The sequence below is a fragment of the Oncorhynchus tshawytscha genome, linkage group LG25 (genome assembly GCF_018296145.1).
Source record: "Oncorhynchus tshawytscha isolate Ot180627B linkage group LG25, Otsh_v2.0, whole genome shotgun sequence".
Classification (NCBI taxonomy): Eukaryota; Metazoa; Chordata; class Actinopteri; order Salmoniformes; family Salmonidae; genus Oncorhynchus; species Oncorhynchus tshawytscha.
Window position 1 is genome coordinate 6,670,883 of NC_056453.1, and position 6,326 is coordinate 6,677,208.

Consider the following 6,326-nt stretch of genomic DNA (forward strand, 5'->3'; position numbering starts at 1 on the left):
CCACTCAACTCCACTAATTAAATGCATTTATTCCTACCTCATGTCATCATCCTGAAAGGATGGGACATCACCACTTAACACATCCTGTAACTCTTCTGATGTCTAGTCTCACACACCCAAATACCCCCCTGCAGCTACCACCACAATCTCAATTTTCTGCGACTTCCATTCCATTCCTGCCGTACAGTTGATAACCACTGCTATAAAGGCTAAACGTCCAGTCTTACTGAACTTTATATCATTTTTTTGGCTTATCCCACTGTACTGGTATATCTCTACTACCCTCACTACTCATGCCCTTCTGCACACTTCTCACACCTTGGACTCTCCCTCCTACACACTGCTGCCACATGCCCATAAGCTTGACATCTGTAATATGGTAATGTATTTGGCACATACGCTCGTACAGGATTACATACAGTTGAAGTCGGAAGTTTACATACACTTAGGTTGCAGTCATTATAACTCATTTTTCAACCACTCCACACATTTCTTGTTAACAAACTATAGTTAGTGGCAAGTCGGTTAGGACGTCTACTTTGTGCATGACACAAGTAATTTTTCCAACAATTGTTTACAGACAGATTATTTCACTTATAATTCACTGTATCACAATTCCCGTGGGTCAGAAGTTTACATACACTACATTGACTGTGCCTTTAAACAGTTGGAAAATTCCAGAAAATGATGTCATGGCTTTGTGCACAGGTGCATTGTCAGGAAAGGGCCTTGCCCAAACCACAAAGTTGGAAGCACAGAATCATCTAGAATTTAATTGTATCCTGTAGCGTTAAGATTTCCCTTCACTGGAACTAAGGGGCCTAGCCCAAACCATGAAAAACAGCCCCAGACCATTATTCCTCCTATACCAAACTTTACAGGTGGGACTATGCATTGGGGCGTTTCCAACGCTCCAGAGTCCAATGGCGGTAAGCTTTACAACACTCCAGCCGATGCTTGGCATTGCACATGGTGAACTTAGGCTTGTGGGTGGCCATGGAAACCCATTTCATTAAGCTCCTGACAGTTATTGTGCTGATGTTGGTTCCAGAGGCTGTTTGGAACTCTGTAATGAGTGTCACAACCGAGGACAGATGATTTTTACGCGCTTCAGCTCCCGGCAGTACCATTCTGTGAGCTTGTGTGGCCTACCCCATTGTGGCTGAGCCGTTGTTGCTCCTAGACGTTTCCACATTTCTGCCCTGCTAGAGCTGCCCTGGTCAAAGTTGACCAGGGCAGCTCTAGCAGGGCATAAATTTGACTTACTGACTTGTTGGAAAGGTGGCATCATATTACGGTGTAATGTTGAAAGTCACTGAGCTCATCAGTAAGGCCATTCTACTGCCAATGTTTGTCTATATAGAGTGCATGGCTGTGTGCTCGATTTTATACAACTGTCATCAACGGGTGTGGCTGAAATAGCCGAATCCACTAATTTGAAGGTGGTGTCCACATACATTATACTGTATATACAAAAGTGAGTTAGCCTGCCCCAGAGGAGATTAGTTCCGAATCATTCGTTGCCATAGAAATGTACCTGGTTAAAAGGTGAGCCATTTTCGTATAACCGGTTATCCCAGGTTGAACTTAGAGTTGACCAAAGTTACCTCACTAACTCCTCAAATCTGCTTCATAGGATACCCCGCTGTTCATCAATAACTATTCCCTGAGCATCCTGCCAGAGGTGGCTCATACAGAATAGTTATCTTATTGACTGGGCTTTGAGGGTATTTACTGGACAGGATTTGACAGGTGAGACCCCCACCATTTCATATTGCTGAAATTTGTGTACATTCAAAAAATGTATTTAGTAAAGGGGTTCAACCTTTTTTGGTTACTGTACTCCTAATCTATCCCCTACCACATTTGCTCTGCCTGTAGTACCGCCTAAGTAACCCCTCATGTGAATTTTACCAGTAGGTGTATGTTCTTATGAGTCTTCCCATGTACCCCAGGTTGAGAATCACTGTGTTAGTACACAGTACATATCGAGGCAATGTGTACAATATATTTCAGAACTTTTAATTGATTCCTGCTTATTTTTTTTCCTGCTCACTTCTATTCTTTACAGTGTGAAGTATGTGTGTGCTGAGGATAACAGATGGCTATTACTTCTGTTCATTGGACATACAGTGGGGGGGAACAAGTATTTGATACACTGCCAATTCTGCAGGTTTTCCTACTTACAAAGCATGTAGAGGTCTGCCATTTTTATCATAGGTACACTTCAACTGTGAGAGACGGAATCTAAAACAAACATCCAGAAAATCACATTGTTTGATTTGCATTTTATTTCATGACATAAGTATTTGATACATCAGAAAAGCAGAACTTAATATTTGGTACAGAAACCTTTGTTTGCAATTACAGAGATCATACGTTTCCTGTAGTTCTTGACCAGGTTTGCACACACTGCAGCAGGGATTTTGGCCCACTCCTCCATACAGACCTTCTCCAGATCCTTCAGGTTTCGGGGCTGTCGCTGGGCAATACGGACTTTCAGCTCCCTCCAAAGATTTTCTATTGGGTTCAGGTCTGGAGACTGGCTAGGCCACTCCAGGACCTTGAGATGCTTTTTACGGAGCCACTCCTTAGTTGCCCTGGCTGTGTTTCAGGTCGTTGTCATGCTGGAAGACCCAGCCACGACCCATCTTCAATGCTCTTACTGAGGGAAGGAGGTTGTTGGCCAAGATCACGCCCTGATACCCAAAGGAGTGGTTCAACAATAAAAAGAGGGACCTTAAAGCCTCCCGTTCTTAATTTCAGCATATACCATGGATATTCATACAACATACCAGGCCTCTGCTACGTCATGGGGGCCAGACCTTAAGGACTCTATGCCTCGCAGCCCACCATTCTACTCCCCCCAGGCAAGACCCACGACACCCCCTACATGTACACATCCTGAGGACGTGTTTGATGGGGTGGTCAGTACTATTTTTGTGAACACCATCAAGTCCTCTGTAGCCACACTTTTAGACAGTGTGATTGGAGAGTATATAAGAGAAAAATGCATCGGTTGTGAGATCAATCACCCCAGCCAGCGCCGTCATCCGTGCCTATACGAGCCCCCAAGATACTACTTCTTCAACCATTTTGAGGAGCTGGTGAAAAGACTGTGATCCTGCAGGTTCATACCTCCGCTGGCCAGAGCCCTGGAGTCAATGGGTCTTGTGCCGTCTATTCCCAGAGTTTACGGGGTAACCGAGGCTTTCCTACATGAACTGAAGGAGGCGATCTAAATCCACGAGAAACTCAAAGAAATCCGACACACCCTGGTGGATGACAACACATACAGGGAAGCTGTGATGGCTGATGTGATGACTTTCTGGCTCAATAAACCCCAAGAGACCGAGTGACAATACATATGTTATTATTTAGATGTAAAGCAATTGGCAACTATATGCATACGATGTTAGAGAGAATAAATACATTTGTTATGCATCAAATGATTGAATATAAAGTGAATATATCGTTCTACACAACACACAATGCCTGGGCTAATGTAGAGCGTGTGCTAAAAATGGAGCAAATCATGAATCATGTACGACATACGGGCGAGAGTCTACAATGGACACAACTGGTATCCCGTCTTGTGGATGATTCTGAAGAACTAGAAACAACTTTGTCTAAGATTTTACTTTATTTGTTTGAGACACCATTTAATTGTAACATGTATCATATTTGTTGTATATATACTTATATAGCGGATGTGTGTGTTTTAAAAATTCACTGACACAAGCCTGTAAATCTAAACCAAATATACAGGGTGTTGCATGCTGGGATTGTTGAGAAAACGGGAACAAGTATCCTGCAACGAATCCTGAATTGTCTGTATACATAATACTTGATGTTTCCAAAAAATAAAAATTCAAAAATAAATGAAATGTTGTCGTTATTTGAAAGTGGCTCATTAACATTATTGTACCTCAGAGAGGCAAGAAGGATGGCGGAGCAGATGTTGAAAAACAGTTATTGTAATCCCTCTAACCCTGGGTCTTATGGGGGTAAGGAACGTTTACAGAGAGCTATAGCCGAAGAAACAGGTAGCCGGTTAAGCGATGCTAAAGGGAATGAGTGGTTATCAGAGTAGGATGCTCATACTCTACATAAACCTGTACGAAAACAATTTCCAATAAAGAGTTTTTTCTATTCATCCCTTGTCCCAATTTCAGGCGGATCTATGTGACATGCAGGCCCTTGCAGATAGAAATTATGGAAATCGCTACATGCTAACGGTTATAGATTTTTTTCTCTAAAATAGCATTTGTAAGTGTCTTAAAAAATAAGAGTGGTGCAGAGGTGACCCGGGCCTTTGACTCTATCTTGAAGGAAGGAGGAGCCCCCAAGAAAGTGCAGACTGCTGGCGGAAAATCATTTTTTAATAATACTTTTCAGAAACTCATGAAGCACAATATAGTACATTTTGCTACAGGCTCAGATTTGAAAGCTTCAGTTGTTGAACGCTTTAACAGAACTCTGTAGGAGCAGATGTGGAGATATTTTACAGCTCACAACACGCATTGATATATCGATATAGTTCAAGATTTAGTAAAGGGGTACAACAACAGCTACCATAAGAGTATACGGATGAAGCCCTCCCGAGGTCTCTTCTGAAAACTCTTTTCAAGTCTTTAAAAATCTGTATGGTTTATTCCCCCTTCGCCATAAGAAGAAAAAAAAAGATGTTAAAATTCATAGTGGGGGGACTTGGTGCATATATCCAAGTTGAGGGGTGTTTTTGACAAAAAATGAACAAGGTTACAGAGATGAGGTGTTCACCGTTACCGAATGTCTACCGCACATACCCCCTGTCTACAAGTTAAAAGATTGAGACGGGGAGCTTATAGAGGGATCTTTTTATGAGAAGGAATTACAGAAGGTACAGTTGGGTAAAGACAAAGTCTTTCACATGGAGGAGATTCTAGATCAAAAGAGAGAAAAGGGTAAAAATTGGGTGCTGGTCCGCTGGAAAAACTGGCCCCAAAAGTTCAACAGTTGGGTATTAGAGCACAATGTGGTGGAGGCATCGGGGGTTAATTTAAACCCACATGCATGATAAAATACATCATCATTCGAGTGTACACAGGAGTGCATCATGGAACACAGCGGCTTCTACCTGACTCTCCCCAGTAATGCGTCTGCACATATCGTAATTACCAAAGTTCATATTATACAACCAATTTTCCAAAGCCTATAGAGTTATCAGAGGCCTGGGAAGTAGGTCTCAGCGAGATTACATACCCCCATAGTTGGTATAATATCAAAAGATAAGGACCGGGATTTTTATTGCAAAAGGATATCGGAACCTGCAAAACTTATTAAGCTTAAAAAAAGGGTTCTATAGAACCGTCGACAGGATCGTCTCAGAGTTGAATGAACTCCTAACCCAGAACAATATGGAAATACTCGATCTACAACCCTATCCATAAACGTGTACAAATCTCAGGGGATACTGATGGGGGTATAAAGACCAGCGGTAAGTTAGTCTACATGTTGGGGATGGGTCCCAATAAATGGACGTATGTGAAAGATAAATTATTCCCATTCCCCGCGGATATACATGCAGGATTTTACAACATATTTGTATATACCGACATCGTATCCTATCAAAGGGTCGGAGACAGTTGTGTGCCCCTCCTGAGAACAGTTCATATAGACTGAAAGGATGGCGATATAGACACTGACAACTACGACAAGCCACACTACGTACCTATAAGCAATAAATATATTGAAAACATTCTGGTTGAGCTTAAAACGGATCATAACGAAAACATTGAATTTACTTATGGTAAAACGATTGTAAAACTCCACTTTAGACCCACCAAAACATAATACAAATAATTTAAAAGGGTTATGGACCACCAACATCTCGACCCTAACCGCTATGTCTCATACTATGTTGCTCAAGTGGGTAATGGGTTACCAGGCTATCATGGATCCCCGACCATGTACGGGTCGGGGATAGGAGGTATATTTCGTAATCTCTTTAGGATGGTTTTACGTTTATGAAGAGAGGCCTCAGCATAGCCAAACCACATTTAAAATCAGTGGCTAAAAAGTAGTAAGTGAGGTTGCAGCCAATGCTATGACCAGAAGGGCGTCACCAGATGCCGAGCATCAAGAAGCCTCGGGGCTTATGATGTTGTCTCGAAGACCAAAAAAGAGACCTCCGGGTGTAAGGCGCAGGCCTGCCCCTAAAAAGTGGAGGTTAACCATTAAAAGAAACTCAGTAAGTTAAAGACGTGGTAAAGTGAAGAGGTCTGGACCAAAAACGACATTAAGAGTACTCTGAAGTATTTTCTAAAAGAACAAGCAACATGGCT